At 42.7% G+C, this 17,923-nt stretch overlaps 1 protein-coding gene across 2 annotated transcripts in view; it reads left to right on the plus strand.

The window, feature by feature from the left end:
• The window catches only part of LOC115174064 (focal adhesion kinase 1-like), a 230,923-nt gene that overhangs the window by 7,821 nt on the left and 205,179 nt on the right, over positions 1-17,923 (plus strand). The window contains exon 1 of one of the 2 annotated variants that reach the window (XM_029732722.1): positions 2,555-2,572. The exons of the other annotated variant lie outside the window; for it this stretch is intronic. The gene's annotated coding sequence lies outside the window, so the exon portion shown is untranslated. Of the gene's footprint in view, positions 1-2,554; positions 2,573-17,923 lie in introns of those variants that run through there. 2 annotated transcript variants of the gene reach the window in all.

The following is a 17,923-nucleotide window of genomic DNA, read 5'->3' on the forward strand; positions in this document are numbered from 1 at the left end:
ATTAGAACGAATGTTCCAAAATGCAATCAATTAGCGGGAAAATACTGTTCTCAAAAGTGACCGCAAATGCAATTATGCATGTAATGCTTTATTATAAAGGTGCATTTTTATGGTGAAAATGATCTTCCCCAAACATGAAACTCACACGCTGCTTATGTATGCCAGTTAGGCTCTATACCCCTTGTAAAGTGGATTCATGTGCTTAAAATGAAGAAATTATTTGGCCACTTTAGTTGTGATACAAACCAAACATATAGGCCTATGGGCTAGGCTACATGAGGTGTGTGACTATGATTTGAAAAAGGGCATGCAATGTTTCTTGCAATCGTTCACAAGTGATAATATTGTCACCCATCAGACTATTCTTGATTACATTTATTTAACTAGGCAAGTCAGTTAAGAACAAATTATTATTTACAATGACGGCCAAACCCGGACGATGCTGGGCCAATTGTGCGCCGCCCTATGGGACTCCCGATCACGGCCGGATGTGATGCAGCCTGGATTTCGAACCAGGGACTGTAGTGAAGCCTCTTGCACTGAGATGCAGTGCCTTAGACCACTGTGCCACTCGGGAGCCCCCCTTTACATATATTAAATAATATATGTGTGAAATTAGTTTTGATTTAGAATGGACTAGAAGTCGACCGATTATGATTTGTCAACGCCGATACTGATACCGATTATTGGTATTGTTGTAATTGTCATTATAAAAAAAACTGAAACAAATTAATCGGACGATTTTTATATATATTTGTAATAATGACAATTACAACGATACTGAATGAACAATGAACCCTTTTACTTTAACTTTGTCTCAAATAAATAATGAAACATGTTCTATTTGGTTTAAATAATGCAAAAACAGTGTTGGAGAAGAAAGTAAAAGTGCAATATGTGCCATGTAAGAAAGCTAACGTTTAAGTTCCTTGCTCAGAACATGAGAACATATGAAAGCTGGTGGTTCCTTTTAACATGAGTCTTCAATATTCCCAGTTCTTTAATATTCCCAGTTAAACATTTTAGGTTGTGGTTATTATAGGAATTATGATGCGTCGACTATTTATCTCTATACCATTTGTATTTCATATACCTTTGACTATTGGATGTTCTTATAGGCACTTTAGTATTGCCAGCCTAATCTCGGGAGTTGTTAGGCTTGAAGTCATAAACAGAGCTGTGCTTCAAGCATTGCTAAGAGCTGCTCACAAACGCAGTAAAGTGCTGTTTGAATGAATGCGTACGAGTAGGTCTCTGTAGTATCCTGTAGGTCTCTGTGGTATCCTGTAGGTCTCTGTGGTATCCTGTAGGTCTCTGTGGTATCCTGTAGGTCTCTGTGGTGTCCTGTAGGTCTCTGTGGTATCCTGTAGGTCTCTGTGGTATCCTGTAGGTCTCTGTGGTATCCTGTAGGTCTCTGTGGTGTCCTGTAGGTCTCTGTGGTGTCCTGTAGGTCTCTGTGGTGTCCTGTAGGCCTCTGTGGTGTCCTGTAGGTCTCTGTGGTATCCTGTAGGTCTCTGTAGTATATTATCGGTCTCTGTGGTATCCTGTAGGTCTCTGTGGTATCCTGTAGGTCTCTGTAGTATATTATCGGTCTCTGTGGTATCCTGTAGGTCTCTGTGGTATCCTGTAGGTCTCTGTGGTATCCTGTAGGTCTCTGTGGTGTCCTGTAGGCCTCTGTGGTGTCCTGTAGGCCTCTGTGGTGTCCTGTAGGCCTCTGTGGTGTCCTGTAGGCCTCTGTGGTGTCCTGTAGGTCTCTAGTATATTGTAGGTCTCTCGACACACTTTGTCATAATAGACCAGCATTTCCTCCACTCCACAGGATCTAAACTACTGCTATTCTATGCATTTTGGAGATTTGACGTGAGGGTAAAGAAATAAACCAGTGTTTGCTCTGGAAAAATTTGTAGCAGTGGGGGAAAAGGTCATAGATAAAATTGTGCAGAAATTAGCCATATAACATATTGGTAAAATTATTTGTTAAAATGATTTGAACATATATATATATATATTAGCCTATGCATGGTCCATATTATCAGGTATGCTATTAGCAATAAGCAATATCACCTGTAGCCAAACGATGCAGCACAGTGGCTATAAATACATAGGTTGAAGCATGGGGTTGCCTATCTGCATTTAACCCCATTGGGCTAGTCATAACTGCATCAGGTCAGCTACCCATGGGTGAGCTGCAACAACAAAAAAACAGCTGGCGGGTCGGAAAAACATTTTTAAATCCAGATAATGCACTTTTTAAATACCAAGGAACTTGTTGTGTTGTGAATTCCATTCTGTTAGCGGCATGGCAGACATAAGGCTACCAGCCACGCATTGAGAGTGTGTGGTGCCGGGAACTGTCCCTTATTTATATGGCGATAAAACGTCCTCGTTTCTCCACAAGATGAGTTTGTTCCCTCTCCCCACGTGAGAAAACGTCACGTTACAAAGTTTACTTTCCCAGAATAGCCTAGTTTACGCAACAATGGCTAATGTAGGCTTAACCGGATAAATAAAAAGGGAGATTACGATGAGGGAATAGGTTACAACACCATCGTGGAAACGGGTGCAGCGCAAGGTAAGGCACCAGTTTGGAAGAACAACTTGGTAGATGGACACACAACCTGCACTAAGTGCAAGCAGGTAGACCTATTTGTTTTGGACATTTCTGTTAGTTATCAGTTAGTTATTCCATTAATTCAGGCTTTTGTTTATTATACCATAAGCAGGCCATATAAAGTATAAACCGGTTGGTAAACGTTTGAGTAGCCTACTAAGTAAATGTAGCCAACTTTTGCAGCCTATATTCGATTCTGGGAATTCCTTCCCCTATGTCACTCGTAAGTGCCTCGAGGAATATTTCTCTAGCCTGTTTGGTATAGGGGGCAGTATTGAGAATTTTGGAAAAAATATGTTCCCATTTTTAACGGCCTCCTACACCAACTCAGAAGCTAGAATATGCATATTATTGTTCAGGTTTGGATAGAAAACACTCTGAATTTTCTAAAACTGTTTGAATGGTGTCTGTGAGTATAACAGAACTCCTATGGCAGGCAAAAACCTGACAAGGCTTCAAGCAGGAAGTACCCTGTCTGACAAGGAGTCGTGCGTCTTACCTCTTTTTATTGAAAAGTAAGGATCTTAGCTGTAACGTGACAATTCCCAGGGCTCCAATAGGCTCTCAGAGCCCGCGAAATAACTGAAGGTTTACGAGGGAACCTCAGGTTGAAATATATTATCGCCTTTTGTAAGTGGATGCTCGGAGGACCTTTCAATGATGCGCGTGCATGAGTCGCTTCTGAGGAGAAATTTTATTCGGCTGTTTAGGCTCAATGCATACTCCCGGTCGGAATATTAACACTTCTCTATGACATAAATGGCATAAAAATTGGTTTTAAACAGCGGTTGACATGCTTCGAAGTACGGTAATGGAATATTTAGACATTTTTGACACGCCAATGCGCCATGCGCGACACCGCGAAAAAGCATTCTAGAACTCACGAACAAAACGTCGCTGTTGGAACATAACGATGGATTATTTGGGACCAAACCAACATTTGTTATTGAAGTAGAAGTCCTGGCAGTGTATTCTGATGAAGAACAAGCAAGGTAAGAACATCTTTCTTATAGGAAATGTGATTTTGGTGGATGCTGACCTGGGTGGGTATCTAAATAGCTAGCCCTGTAATGCCGGGCTATGTACTTAGATTATTGCAAAATGTGCTTCATCCGAAAAGCTATTTTAAAATCGGACATATCGAGTGCATAGAGGGGTAATGTATCTATAATTCTTAAAATAATTGTTATGCTTTTTGTGAACGTTTATCGTGAGTAATTTAGCAAACTGTTAGTAAATTCACCGGAAGTTTGCGGTGGTTATGCTTTTTCTGAACGTCACATGCTAATGTAAAAAGCTGGTTTTTGATATAAATATGAACTTGATTGAACAGACATGCATGTATTGTATAACACAATGTCCTAGGTGTGTCATCTGATGAAGATTATAAAAGGTTAGTGCTGCATTTAGCTGTGGTTTGGGTTTATGTGACATGATATGCTAGCTTGAAAAATGGCTGTGTGATTATTTCTGGCTGGGTACTCTGCTGACATAATCTAATGTTTTGCTTTTGTTGTAAAGCCTTTTTGAAATCGGACAGTGGGGTTAGATTAACGAGATTCTTGTCTTTAAATAGCTGTGAAATAGTCATATGTTTGAGAAATTGAAGTTATAGCATTTCTAACGATTCAAAAATCGCGCCACTGGATTTCAGTGGCTGTTACGTAGGTGGGACGAGTTCGTCCCACATGTACTAGAGAGGCTAGCATAGAACAAACCGACTAGGTAAATAGATACATTATACTACTATGGGGTTGTCAGATTGTTCTATTCATTAAGCTATTCGTTTTGTTTTCAGAAGAAAAGTAATTGTTCCAGATGTATTTTACGTGGCAGAAACACTGTAATAAACAAGTTCAGTTTTTTCAAGATTTGATGGCACTTATGTGTTTTTCTAGAGTAGATCAAAGTAGTATTTTTGTAGGCAGATTTGAATGATCTGGGAAGCCTCGACATCAACTACAAATCCCTCTTGTTGCCATGACATAGTCACACACAAATCGAGATCTTTACGGTCACATCATTTTGATCCCGAGGTATAACCGTGATTTGAGAGAGCCATACTAGCTATTCCGATTAAGGTAATATACTAGAACACGTTCAAATGGAAACATTAGCCTAGCTACAGTTATGCTTAGTCACGAGATGGATCCTTTAGTGAGGCTTCAAACAGCCTGGGTGTGTCCCAAATGGCTTCCTGTTCCCAATACAGTGTACTACGTTTAACCAGGGCCCATATGGCTAAAGGGAATACGGTGCCATTTGTGACTTATCTTGATCTTTAAAGGTCAATATAAATGAATGCTCGAGAGGCTGCCTGGTCCGCCTTACGTTTATCACAACTCCTTTATATCTGTCAGGCGCCAGCGCTGTAGCTGATTTGTACAATGTAACATGCCCTTATAGCCCAGCGGTAGGGATGGGTATGAATAATCGGACGTCAACCCCCCCCCCCCCCTAAAAATAAATAAACAATAATAATATTTAGTCTTGAAGACCATGTTTATTTGCTTTGACTAGTGTCCCATTTGTACGTGTGCATTTGCAGGGCACGACAAAAAAGAAACCAAGGCAAGTATCACACAGTTATTCTCCCTAAATTCCATTTCCCCTCAGCGTTCCGACCGCTCCCTCCACACACGTGTACTAAGTTCGCACACAAGCTCCCTTTAGGCCTACAGAAATGAATTCTTATAAAAAGAATGTCTTTAACTGATGGGATACACAAGCGATATAATATATCCAGTTGATGGTGCAGGTTGTGTTCCATGATAAAATATAACCAGTTGATATTACAGGTTGTGTTCCATGATATAATATAACCAGTTGATATTACAGATTGTGTTCCATGATATAATATTACCAGTTGATATTACAGATTGTGTTCCATGATATAATATATCCAGTTGACATTACAGATTGTGTTCCATGATATAATATTACCAGTTGATATTACAGATTGTGTTCCATGATATAATATATCCAGTTGACATTACAGATTGTGTTCCATGATATAATATAACCAGTTGATATTACAGGTTGTGTTCCATGATAAAATATAACCAGTTGATATTACAGGTTGTGTTCCATGATATAATATAACCAGTTGATATTACAGGTTGTGTTCCATGATATAATATAACCAGTTGATATTACAGGTTGTGTTCCATGATATAATATATCCAGTTGATATTACAGATTGTGTTCCATGATATAATATATCCAGTTGACATTACAGATTGTGTTCCATGATATAATATAACCAGTTGATATTACAGGTTGTGTTCCATGATATAATATAACCAGTTGATATTACGGTTTCAATAAATTAACCTTAAATGGCAAGTGTTTTTATTGACTGAATATATGAGGCAATTAAGATTTATCTGTAATGGTTACGATAAATAAGACATTGTTGGGAACTGTTGACATATACAGTACCAGTCAAACGTTTGGACACACCTACTCATTCCAGGGTTTTTCTTTATTTTTACAATTTTCTACATTGTATAATAATAGTGAAGACATCAAAGCTATGAACTAACACATATGGAATCATGTAGTAACCCAAAAAGTATTGCACACTTTCATTCTTAATGCATTTCAGCCAATCAGTTGTGTTGTGACAAGGTAGGGGTGGTATACAGAAGATAGCCCTATTTGGTAAAAGACCAAGTCCATATTATGGCAAGAACAGCTCAAATAAGCAAAGAGAAACGACAGTCCATCATTACTTTAAGACATGAAGGTCAGTCAATGGGGAAAATGTCAAGAACTTTGAAAGTTTCTTCAAGTGCAGTCGCAAAAACCATTAAGTGCTATGATGAAACTGTCTCTCATGAGGACCGGCACAGGAAAGGAAGACCCAGAGTTTCCTCTGCTGCAGAGGATAAGTTCATTAGAGTTACCAGCCTCAGAAATTGGCAATTAACTTCACCTCAGACTGCACCTCACAGAGTTCAAGTCATAGACGCATCTCAACATCAACTGTTCAGAAGAGACTGTGTGAATCAGGCCTTCATGGTCGAATTGCTGCAAAGAAACCACTACTAAAGGACACCAATAAGAAAAAGAGACTTGTTTGGGCCAAATACACAAGCAATGGACATTAGACCAGTGGGAATCTGTCCTTTGGTCTGGTGAGTCCAAATTTTAGATTTTAGGTTAGAGTAGGTGAACAGATGATCTCCGCATGAGTGGTTCCCACCGTAAAGCATGGAGGAGGAGGTGTGATGGTGTGGGGGTGCTTTGTTGGTGACACTGTCAGTGATTTATTTAGAATTCAAGGCACACTTAACCAGCATGGCTACAACAACATTCTGCAGCAATATGCCATCCCATCTGGTTTGTGTTTTTAGTGGGACTATCATTTGTTTTTCAACAGGACAATGACCTAAAACACAGGCTGTGTAAGGGCTATTTGAACAAGAAGGAGAAGGATGGAGTACTGAATCAGATGACCTGGCCTCCACAATCACCTGACTAACACTTTTTTGGTTGCTACATGATTTCATATGTTATTCATATTTTTGATGTCTTCACTATTATTCTACAATGTAGAAAATAGTAAAAATAAAGAAAAACCCTTGAATGAGTAGGTGTGTCCAAATTTTTGTCTGGTACTGCAGATAAATGGGCAATATTTTTTCCAGTGCGGGCCTTGCCCTTGTGTTCTAAAAATGTATTTTGTTTTCATTCCAATAGCTAAAAAAAAATAATAATCATGTGAGTAAATAATTGGAAAATGCCCATCTTTACTCCGTGGCTCTAAAAGGTTTGTAATTGGACAACAAATCCTCTCCTGGTTATAGGCCGACGTGCATTTCTTAGACGTGTTCACAATCACACTTAAATCTGTTTCACAGGAAGCCTGTTTCTATTTCCTCTGCATCTTCTCCCCCCATTCCACAGTTGGAGCTGTACAGACATTTCTTTCTGTTGGCTAAGCAGTGAGCATCTAGGGGAGATGAAAGTCATACGGTGGCATCTAGGGGAGATGAAAGTCATACGGTGGCATCTAGGGGAGATGAAAGTCATACGGTGGCAGAGCGTATGGTACGCGATGCAGTGCGGCTTCTGTCTATGAAATTCCAGCAGGTGTGAGGGAACATAAGGCAGCTCAGTCATATCTGACCGCCGTACTGTCCTGCTTTTAATGTCAACAATTTATGGTCTGTTACTGGAGGCCCCTTTAGCTCACTCTCTCTTGTCTCTCTTTTCATCTTTCTCTCTCACACACACCCCCAGTGTCAGAATCTCCCAGTTAATATCTTTAACCCTGTGATATATATATATATATATATTGTCCCGAAGAGAGCACCTTTTTATTTAGCCAATAAATCAGGTTTCCGGCCCGGCACACTGTTGTGTAGGATTAAGAAATGGTCTCAGTAATTGGATGATTGGTGCTGGCCTGTCTGTGTCATGGTGTGTTAGAGTGCTGCTTGCTGATGGAATACTGAACATACAGTATCTTCATTTAGGGTTTGGCTCAGCATATGTTGAACACTGAAAGATGAATAGCACCTGAAGAACCAAACAGGTCAAGTGACAAATGCGTCTGGGTTTACATGTAGAGGGGGTGTATTGAGAAACCTGGATGGAGACTGTGGGTGTCTGGAGTTTTATTGGCTGACGTGTTCTCTCATAGGTGTGTTTTCTGTCTGTGCAAGAAGATGTCTGAGGAAAATACTGCAACAAAATGAGGTATCCAGTCTCCTATCCATACCACCAACACTCTGATCATTTATGATGTGTGATCCAATAGAGTACCACAGTATGAGTCATAATACCCATAAAACCTGGAGGTCAAACAGGAAAATTATTTTTCTACCATTCATTTTTTCCCCATAGAGGATTTTAGAAACACTTAAAATAAGGTCTGTGTTTCGTGTAGGCTTACCCTGGCGTTGCATTTTGATAACCGTGTAAAGCTCTCTAGGACAAGGTGACTTTCATCACCTCCACTGTGGGGCTCTATAGGGCCATGCCTTACATTGCCTTGAAATTAGGCTGTAGACCAATTTACCAGATTGGTTTGGTAAGGCATGTCAGCGTGTCTGTTCCTCTGACAGGACATGATCAGTTACTGTAAAGCTGTCTTGAGATAGTTATAGTTGTACCAGGGAGTCATACCACCTACGCTGTGTTGAAGCCTCTCGCCGGGTGCTGTGTTGTTGCCTCTCGCCGGGTGCTGTGTTGAAGCCTCTCGCCGGTTGCTGTGTTGTTGCCTCTCGCCTGGTGCTGTGTTGAAGCCTCTCGCCGGGTGCTGTGTTGAAGCCTCTCGCCGGGTGCTGTGTTGTTGCCTCCCGCCGGGTGCTGTGTTGTTGCCTCCCGCCGGGTGCTGTGTTGTTGCCTCTCGCCGGGTGCTGTGTTGTTACCTCTCGCCGGGTGCTGTGTTGTTGCCTCCCGCCGGGTGCTGTGTTGTTACCTCCCGCCGGGTGCTGTGTTGTTACCTCCCGCCGGGTGCTGTGTTGTTACCTCTCGCCGGGTGCTGTGTTGTTACCTCCCGCCGGGTGCTGTGTTGTTACCTCTCGCTGGGTGCTGTGTTGTTACCTCTCGCTGGGTGCTGTGTTGGTTGCCTCTCGCCTGGTGCTGTGTTGTTGCTTCCCGCCGGGGGCTGTGTTGAAGCCTCTCGCCGGGTACTGTGTTGTTACCTCTCGCTGGGTGCTGTGTTGGTTGCCTCTCGCCTGGTGCTGTGTTGTTGCCTCCCGCCGAGTGCTGTGTTGTTGCCTCCCGCCGAGTGCTGTGTTGTTGCCTCCCGCCGAGTGCTGTGTTGTTGCCTCCCGCCGAGTGCTGTGTTGTTGCCTCCCGCCAGGTGCTGTGTTGTTGCCTCCCGCCGAGTGCTGTGTTGTTGCCTCCCGCCGGGTGCACTGTGCAGATTCGTGTTTAGTATCATCATTACTCAAACATGTATATTCATCTGTTCTATTTATGGATTTACTTTGAAGACTTTGATAGTGTTGAAGGGAAATTAACCATTTTAATATCATATTGTACTGTAATATTCAAATTATTTAGGTCATTTATTCCTTGAGGCTAGAGCTAATGTTTTTTGGTTGATTTTTAAAAAAGGTTAAAGGTTAGGGTTAAGGCAATGTTGACTATGGTGTTAGTTGGTACTTAGTAGACATTTGCTAAGATGGAATGCCCTGCTATATTCAACAGACCACTTCTCCACAGTAATGTTTCCTGTTATAATATAGATATGTTCTGTTATGTCAGTTTATTTTAGTTAGTCATGTTGCATTGGCCTCTGAACTAGTTGATAAAACTCCAAAAATAGAATCACTGTCTTCTCCAATAGACTGCTGATTCAACCAGTAGTGTCACATAATCGCTGTGTAAAACCTGCCAGTAACCATTGTTCTGGTTCTTTGTAGTCTCAGGGTAACATGTTTGGAATTTGAACCCAGTATGTGAGGGTTGGCTTGGTTTAGCTCTTCTATATTCTTCACTGGATTTATATCGCCTTTCGCTCCAATAGAGTCAGTGTAGAAAGTGCCGGAATGTCTTACAATGGGAGGAAATGACCTCATAGTTAATCATGGTTCTGTGTGACCATCCTCACAAATGGCAACTTATTCCCAAATGGCACTACTTTTGACACAGTAGGGAATAAGGTGCCATTTAGGATTCAGGCTATGACTGGGCTGTGGTTTGAGCCGGGCCAGCAGAGAGCCCCCTCAGGCTGCTAGAGCAGTGACCTAGCCCCCCTACCACCGTCCGTCCGCCCACACACACACACACATCCCGCGCCCGCCCCCCCCCACTGATGCGTAGACTCTACCCTCACAAGGTCAGGGCCTGGGTGTCGGCCGGCTGGAGCCTTCTACAATGATGTATTGTAAGTGTTGGATAGGGGGAGGTTGGGGGATTCCCTGTGGAATCTATTGTCACTTCAGCAGCCCTGGATGATGAATGAGATGTTTATGCAGGGGCGTTAGAGGGGTATTTATGAAAACTGGACTAGGTTAAAGCTGGAATCCTTCATAGTGAAACAGCCACGTCCGTTTGGGATATTACAAAAACAAAAGTTATTGCAAACAACCAAGACCCCCCCCCGACATCATTGCACAACCGATAGAAGTGAACAATGTATACTGTTCGACGCTCGTCAGCAAGAAAGGTGGTGGAGCGGCCGGTGGCGCTGTTTCCCCCTACTGCAGATCTTTATAGTGGGGTTCTAAATAGACCTGGCTAGATATAATCACAGCAGGCTGAAGTTGCTCCTAGACACTGATCTTGGGTCAGTTTAGCATTTTCCCAACTTATGGTTAAGGTTAGTATAGATGATTTTATTAGACACATGCACAGGATTGTGGGAAGGGAATCTGATCCTAGATCTGTACCTAGGGGATCTGTAGCTGAGCTATAAACAAGGCGGAGTAGTAACCTACAAGCCAGTGTTAGTGGGTGTGTTGTGGCTCTCTAACCAACCACAGCAGAATGGCACCTCTAGGATCTTCACCAGCACTGGTGCCATCTGGCCTCCTATTCTCCTTGGGGTCCAGGCCGGGCAGGTAGGCAGGCTGTGTGTCTAGTCTTATTGCATCCATCCTTACATGCTGACCAGACCGCTCGCACCATCGTGCGCATGGTGATTTTCTCCACCCGCACCAGACACGATCAGGACACACAGTTTGAAATATCAAAATGAACTCTGAAAAAAAAAACGATATTAATTTGGGGACAGGTCGAAAAGCTTTAAACATTTATGGCAATTTAGCTAGCTAGCTTGCTGATGCGAGCTAATTTGTCCTGGGATATAAATAGTGGGTTGTTATTTTACCTGAAATGCACAAGGTCCTCTACTCGACAATTAGTCCATAGATAAATGGTAAACCAAGTTAGTTTCTAGTAATCGCTCCTCCTTCAGGCTTCTTCTTCTTCTGCTTCTTTGGAATTTACGGCAGTTGGAAACCAACTTTAAGGTGCATTACCACTACCAACTGGACTGGAGTGTGGACCTCAGTTCATCTTTCAATCACCCACGTGGGTATATGCTCCTAAAAACCAATGAGGAGATGGGAGAGGCGGGACTTGCAGCACGTCAAGCATTACAAATAGAGACAAGTTCTATTTTGATGCCCAGCTATACAGACGCTCGTTGACCCGCGGGAGCAGTGTGGGTGCAATGATTGAATAACATGTAAACTCAGCACAAAAATAAGTGGTCCCTTTTCAGGACCCTGTTCTTAAAAGATAATTCGTAAAAATCCAAATAACTTCACAGATCTTCATTGTAAAGGGTTTATACACTGTTTCCCATGCTTGTTCAATAAACCATAAACAATTAATGAACTAGCACCTGTGGAACGGTCATTAAGACACTAACAGCTTACAGACGGTAGGCAATTAAGGTCACAGTTCTGAAAACTTAGGACACTAAAGAGGCTTTTCTACTGACTCTGGAAAAACACCAAAAGAAAGATGCCCAGGGTCCCTTGCTCATCTGCCTGAACGTGCCTTAGGCATGCTGCAAGGAGGCATGAGGACTGCAGATGTGGCCAGGGCATTAAATTGCAATGTCCGTACTGTGAGACAGCGCTACAGGGAGACAGGACGGACAGCTGATTGACCTCGCAGTGGCAGACCACATGTAACAACACCTGCACAGGATCGGTACATCCGAACATCACACCTGCGGGACAGTTACAGGATGGCAACAACAACTGCCCGAGTTACAACAGGAACGCACAATCCCACCATCAGTGCTCAGACTCCGCAATAGGCTGAGAGAGGCTGGATTGAGGGCTTGTAGGCCTGTTGTAACGTCGCCTATGGGCACAAACCCACCGTCGCTGGACCAGACAGGACAGGCAAAAAGTGCTCTTCACTGACGAGTTGCGGTTTTGTCTCACATGGGGTGATGGTCGGATTCGCGTTTATCGTCGAAGGAATGAGCATTACACTGGGGCCTGTACTCTGAAGCAGGATCGATTTGGAGGTGGAGGGTCCATCATGTCTGGGGCGGTGTTTCACAGCATCATCGGACTGAGCTTGTTGTCATTGCAGGCAATCTCAATGCTGTGCGTTACAGGGAAGACATCCTCCTCCCTCATGTGGTACCCTTCCTGCAGGCTCATCCTGACATGACCCTCCAGCATGACAATGCCACCAGCCATACTGCTCGTTCTGTGTGTGATTTCCTGCAAGTCAGGAATGTCAGTGTTCTGCCATGGCCAGCGAAGAGCCCGGATCTCAATCCCATTGAGCACGCCTGGGACCTGTTGGATAGGAGGGTGAGGGCTAGGGCCATTCCCCCCAGAAATGTCTGGGAACTTGCAGGTGCCTTGGTGGAAGAGTGGGGTAACATCTCACAGCAAGAAGTGGCAAATCTGGTACAGTCCATGAGGAGGAGATGCACTGCAGTAGTTAATGCAGCTGGTGGCCACACCAGATACTGACTGTTATTTTGATTTTGACCCCCCCTTTGTTCAGGGACATATTATTCCATTTCTGTTTGTCACGTCTGTGGAACTTGTTCAGTTTATGTCTCAGTTGTTGAATGTTGTTGTGTTCATACAAATATTTACACATGTTAAGTTTGCTGAAAATAAACGCAGTTGACAGTGAGAGGACGTTTTCTTTTTTTGCTGAGTTTGTGTACATTTATTTTGCAACGGGAGCAGTGTGGTCACATTTTAGAGTTCATTGTTATCATGACGGGCATCGCCTGCTCACTAGAGAGGCTGCAAGCTTCATGGCCATGTTTACTGTCCACTGTTACCCATATTTCCCATGGACTGGCCGTATTAGACTATAAACGTGTGTGTGTCAGAGTTTACGTTGGCTGGTAATAGCTGATAAATAAAATTGCCACCGTGCCCATTGTCCTGGAGAAGAAGAAACAAACCCATTGCTTTTTATTCTATTCATTGTTGGAAATACCAGTCGATGAAAATAGATTTGACTGGTCATGTTTATCGGTCTATAGGAGGTTAATTTGCATAATTTAATGGAATGAAATTGTCGTGTGTGTACAGTATGTTTTGTTATGTATCTTATCATTTGTACAGCATATAGATACAGATCCTTTGAATGGAAAATCTATCAGACAGTTGAGAGCTGCTGCTACAGCATCTTGTGGTGCTTTCACGACAACTGGGAACTCTGAAAATACGAGGTTAAATCATGACGTCAGTGATCTTCAGGTCGGAAAGTCGGAGCTCTAGAAAGAGGCCCGAGTTGGATGACCGTTCAAAACTGTTTTTCCCAGTCGGAGCTGTTTTGTTTTTTTCACAGTTTCCAGTTGTCTTGAATGCACTGAAGTCGGAAGTCCAGTTGTTTTGAACGCAGCATCAAATGGCAACAGGGCGTCACACACCACTTTGCAACGAGCTGGAGGCAGTACGCATTTTGAAAACATATATTTAATTGTTTGAAACCTGAATGTTTTAATACATAGGATGAGGCATGTCTTACCTTGCTTCAAAGTAGCCTATTAGATCTCCACTCTTTCTACATTTCTAACAGATACTTTCATCTCTGTCACATGAAACCGCTCGCATATGGGATGCGCTTTTGCCAACATTGTTTTCCCGCTAATTTCATAATGAACATTCACACGTAGCTTCCTACCCTGTGTGCGTTGCTTTGCTTATAATGTGAAGAAATAATAGTTTATCAACATTATAAACTAAACGTTCTGATCTGTTGCATCAGACTTATTGCTTTTTAACGTTTTTTTATTTAGCCTAGGCCTACTGGTTGTATGAATTTGGGATCTATCGTCCCACAACTGGCCCAGAGTGTGTGGAATAACCTATTTCTTTCTCGACAAGCTGACCAGTAGAATAGTTAGCGTAAACTTTTATACTATAGTTGACATAGTCTAGTGATTTTGCTGTTTGTTACTTGTCTTGTGGGCTGAGGAAAAGTAAATGTAGACAATTATTCTAAGTTCAAAGTGCACATCAGAATTTGGTAAGGACTGCACATCGTTGCATCCTCGACTTTCATGTTCTGTTCATATGAATTACCATATTCTAAATGTGATTTCTGTCATTCTGAGCACCGTGGGTGGACGCCCTAATCAGGTTACGCACCCAATGCATAAACAGTACCAGTCCAAAGTTTGGAGATACCTACTTAAGAGTTTTTCTTTATTTTTTTACTATTTTCTACATTGTAGAATAATAGTGACGACATCAAAACTATATGAAATAACACATATGGAGTCATGTAGTAACCAAAAAAGTTTTAAACAAATCAAAATATATGTCATATTTTTGATTCATCAAAGTATCCAGTCTTTGCCTTAATGACAGCTTTGCACACAATTGTCATTCTCTCAACCAGCTTCATCTGGAATGCTTTTCCAACAGTCATATGCTGAGTACTTGTTGGCTGCTTTTCCTTCACTCTGCGGTCCAACTCATCCCAAACCATCTCAATTGGGTTGAGGTCGGGTGATTGTGGAGGCCAGGTCATCTGATGAAGCAATCCATCACTCTCCTTTTTGGTCAAATAGCCCTTACACAGCCTGGAGGTGTGTTGGGTCATTGTTAGGGATGTGTACCGAAACCCGGTATTAAACGGGCCCCAGGGCAAAATTTCAGAAATTCAATCACCCATTTAAAGATTTTGCAACTTTTTGTTAAAGTTGCAGCTAAAATGAACCAACCCACTCCTCCCTCTAATACAGCTGGTCCAAGCCAAAGACCAGCCCAAAGCCCCTTCACGCTGGCAGCTAGTGGGAGGATGACTGAGGAGAGGGTAGCCGGGTAGGCACCTAGCCGTGACCAAGTTCATAGTGAAAGGCCTACACCCCTTTGCAACAGTGGAGTCCAAGGGCTTTAGGTAACAGTCTGTCAGTACATATAGAGTTGTATTCATTTTCAGGAAATAGTAGTGTGAAAGGGTTGTATGTTAATCCCATCACTCCACAATGCAACACACAACAACACAAACATTCAATAATGATAATTCAACACAAACAATTGTTTCACTGTAGGGAGATGAGCAAGGAGCTCAACCCCAAATATACCCCTCCCTCCAGGAGTTACTTCCTACCTGGTGTGGTGTAGAAAAGGTCAATGTGATCACTACTTCCTACTTGGTGTGGTGTAGAAAAGGTCAATGTGATCACTACTTCCTACCTGGTGTGGTGTAGAAAAGGTCAATGTGATCACTACTTCCTACCTGGTGTGGTGTAGAAAAGGTCAATGTGATCACTACTTCCTACCTGGTGTGGTGTAGAAAAGGTCAATGTGATCACTGCTTCCTACCTGGTGTGGTGTAGAAAAGGTCAATGTGATCACTACTTCCTACCTGGTGTGGTGTAGAAAAGGTCAATGTGATCACTGAGCTGAAGGACGTGCCAAAGCTGCCATCACATCAGACGGGTGGACCAGCCTCTGTCAGGACCACTACCTCACTGTTACAGTGCACAACACAAGCCAGGGCAGTGTAAAACAGAAGGTCCTCCACACCAGGGCAGTGTAAAATAGAAGGTCCTTCACACCAGGGCAGTGTAAAACAGAAAGTGTAAAACAGAAGGTCCTCCACACCAGGGCAGTGTAAAACAGAAGGTCCTCCACACCAGGGCAGTGTAAAACAGAAGGTCCTCCACACCAGGGCAGTGTAAAACAGAAGGTCCTCCACACCAGGGCAGTGTAAAACAGAAGGTCCTCCACACCAGGGCAGTGTAAAACAGAAGGTCCTTCACACCAGGGCAGTGTAAAACAGAAGGTCCTCCACACCAGGGCAGTGTAAAACAGAAGGTCCTCCACACCAGGGCAGTGTAAAACAGAAGGTCCTCCACACCAGGGCAGTGTAAAACAGAAGGTCCTTCACACCAGGGCAGTGTAAAACAGAAGGTCCTCCACACCAGGGCAGTGTAAAACAGAAGGTCCTCCACACCAGGGCAGTGTAAAACAGAAAGTCCTCCACACCAGGGCAGTGTAAAACAGAAGGTCCTCCACACCAGGGCAGTGTAAAACAGAAGGTCCTCCACGCCAGGGCAGTGTAAAACAGAAGGTCCTCCACACCAGGGCAGTGTAAAACAGAAAGTCCTCCACACCAGGGCAGTGTAAAACAGAAGGTCCTCCACACCAGGGCAGTGTAAAACAGAAGGTCCTCCACACCAGGGCAGTGTAAAAATCACAAACTGGCGAAGTAGTGTCAGAGCAGATCTCAGACATTCTGGAAGAGTTTGAGACAGAGATTGTAGCTGTGACTGTTGATAATGCTGTTAATATGGATGTTGCCATCAAGAGGCTACACATCTTAAAAATAGGATGCTTTGCACACACATTGAATCTGGCAGCACAGAAAATCTACTAAATGACTTCCATTGATAAATGGGCAGCCTGAATCAGAGCAGTGGTCATGTGGTTGAAGAGATCCTCGATGTCCAAAACAGTCTTGAAGGAAAAGCAGAAGTTCTTTGGTAAGAAGCCAGTTCAATCTATTAAAGTATTATTTTGAAATTCCGACATTTAACAATTTAATTCAATATTTAAGTGTGCAGTAATTTAAATGTATGTTGTTTTTTGTTGTTGTTTCAGGCCTTCCGCAACACTCACTCATCCTTGATGTCAAGACCAGATGTCAAGACCAGTCCCTCACCCTCAGTGAGCGTGTTGACCTAGAGGTGGAGCTCAACAAAGGCCTGCCTCCCATCCCCATGGCTGAAGATCCTGTGATGTAGTGGGAGAAGTTGGAGAAGAGAGCTACTCTGCCCCTCCTCACAAACATTGCAACAAGCTACCTCTGTGCTCAATCCTCCTCCACCCCTAGCAAGAGGGTATTTTCGACTGCAGGGGACACAATAAGCCAGGAGAGGTCCCGACTTCTGCCAGAGAAGGCAAATATGTTGATCTTTCTCCAGAAGAACTGCGAAGAACTGTTAGTCCTTCTGCAGTCTACCTGCAGGCCCAACCCATGTTGCTCTATACCACTGTATTTTCTTTTGCAGAAAATGTTGTTCTATACCACTGTATTTTCTTTTGCAGAAAAATATTGGTTATTTCATTTGTTTTACATTTCCATCATCACAACATTAGTCTATAATAGTGATTTGTTCAAAACATTGCTGTTTCTTTTGCTGTAAATAATTGTTTATTTTATTCATATTACATTTCAGAAAATAAAGCAATGTTAATTCTGTTCTTAATTTGTTTCGTTTTCTTTCTCGTAAAAAAAAATAAAAATAATCGATAATACCGTTAAAGTACTGGATGGATAAGCAATATCGGTAAGAGTAGTAATACCGTTAAAATCTTAACGATACCCACCCCTAGTCATTGTCCTGTTGAAAAACAAATGATAGTCCCACTAAAGGCAAACCAGATGAGATGGTGTATC

This window comes from Salmo trutta, chromosome 34 (genome assembly GCF_901001165.1).
Source record: "Salmo trutta chromosome 34, fSalTru1.1, whole genome shotgun sequence".
In the NCBI taxonomy this organism is placed as follows: domain Eukaryota; kingdom Metazoa; phylum Chordata; class Actinopteri; order Salmoniformes; family Salmonidae; genus Salmo; species Salmo trutta.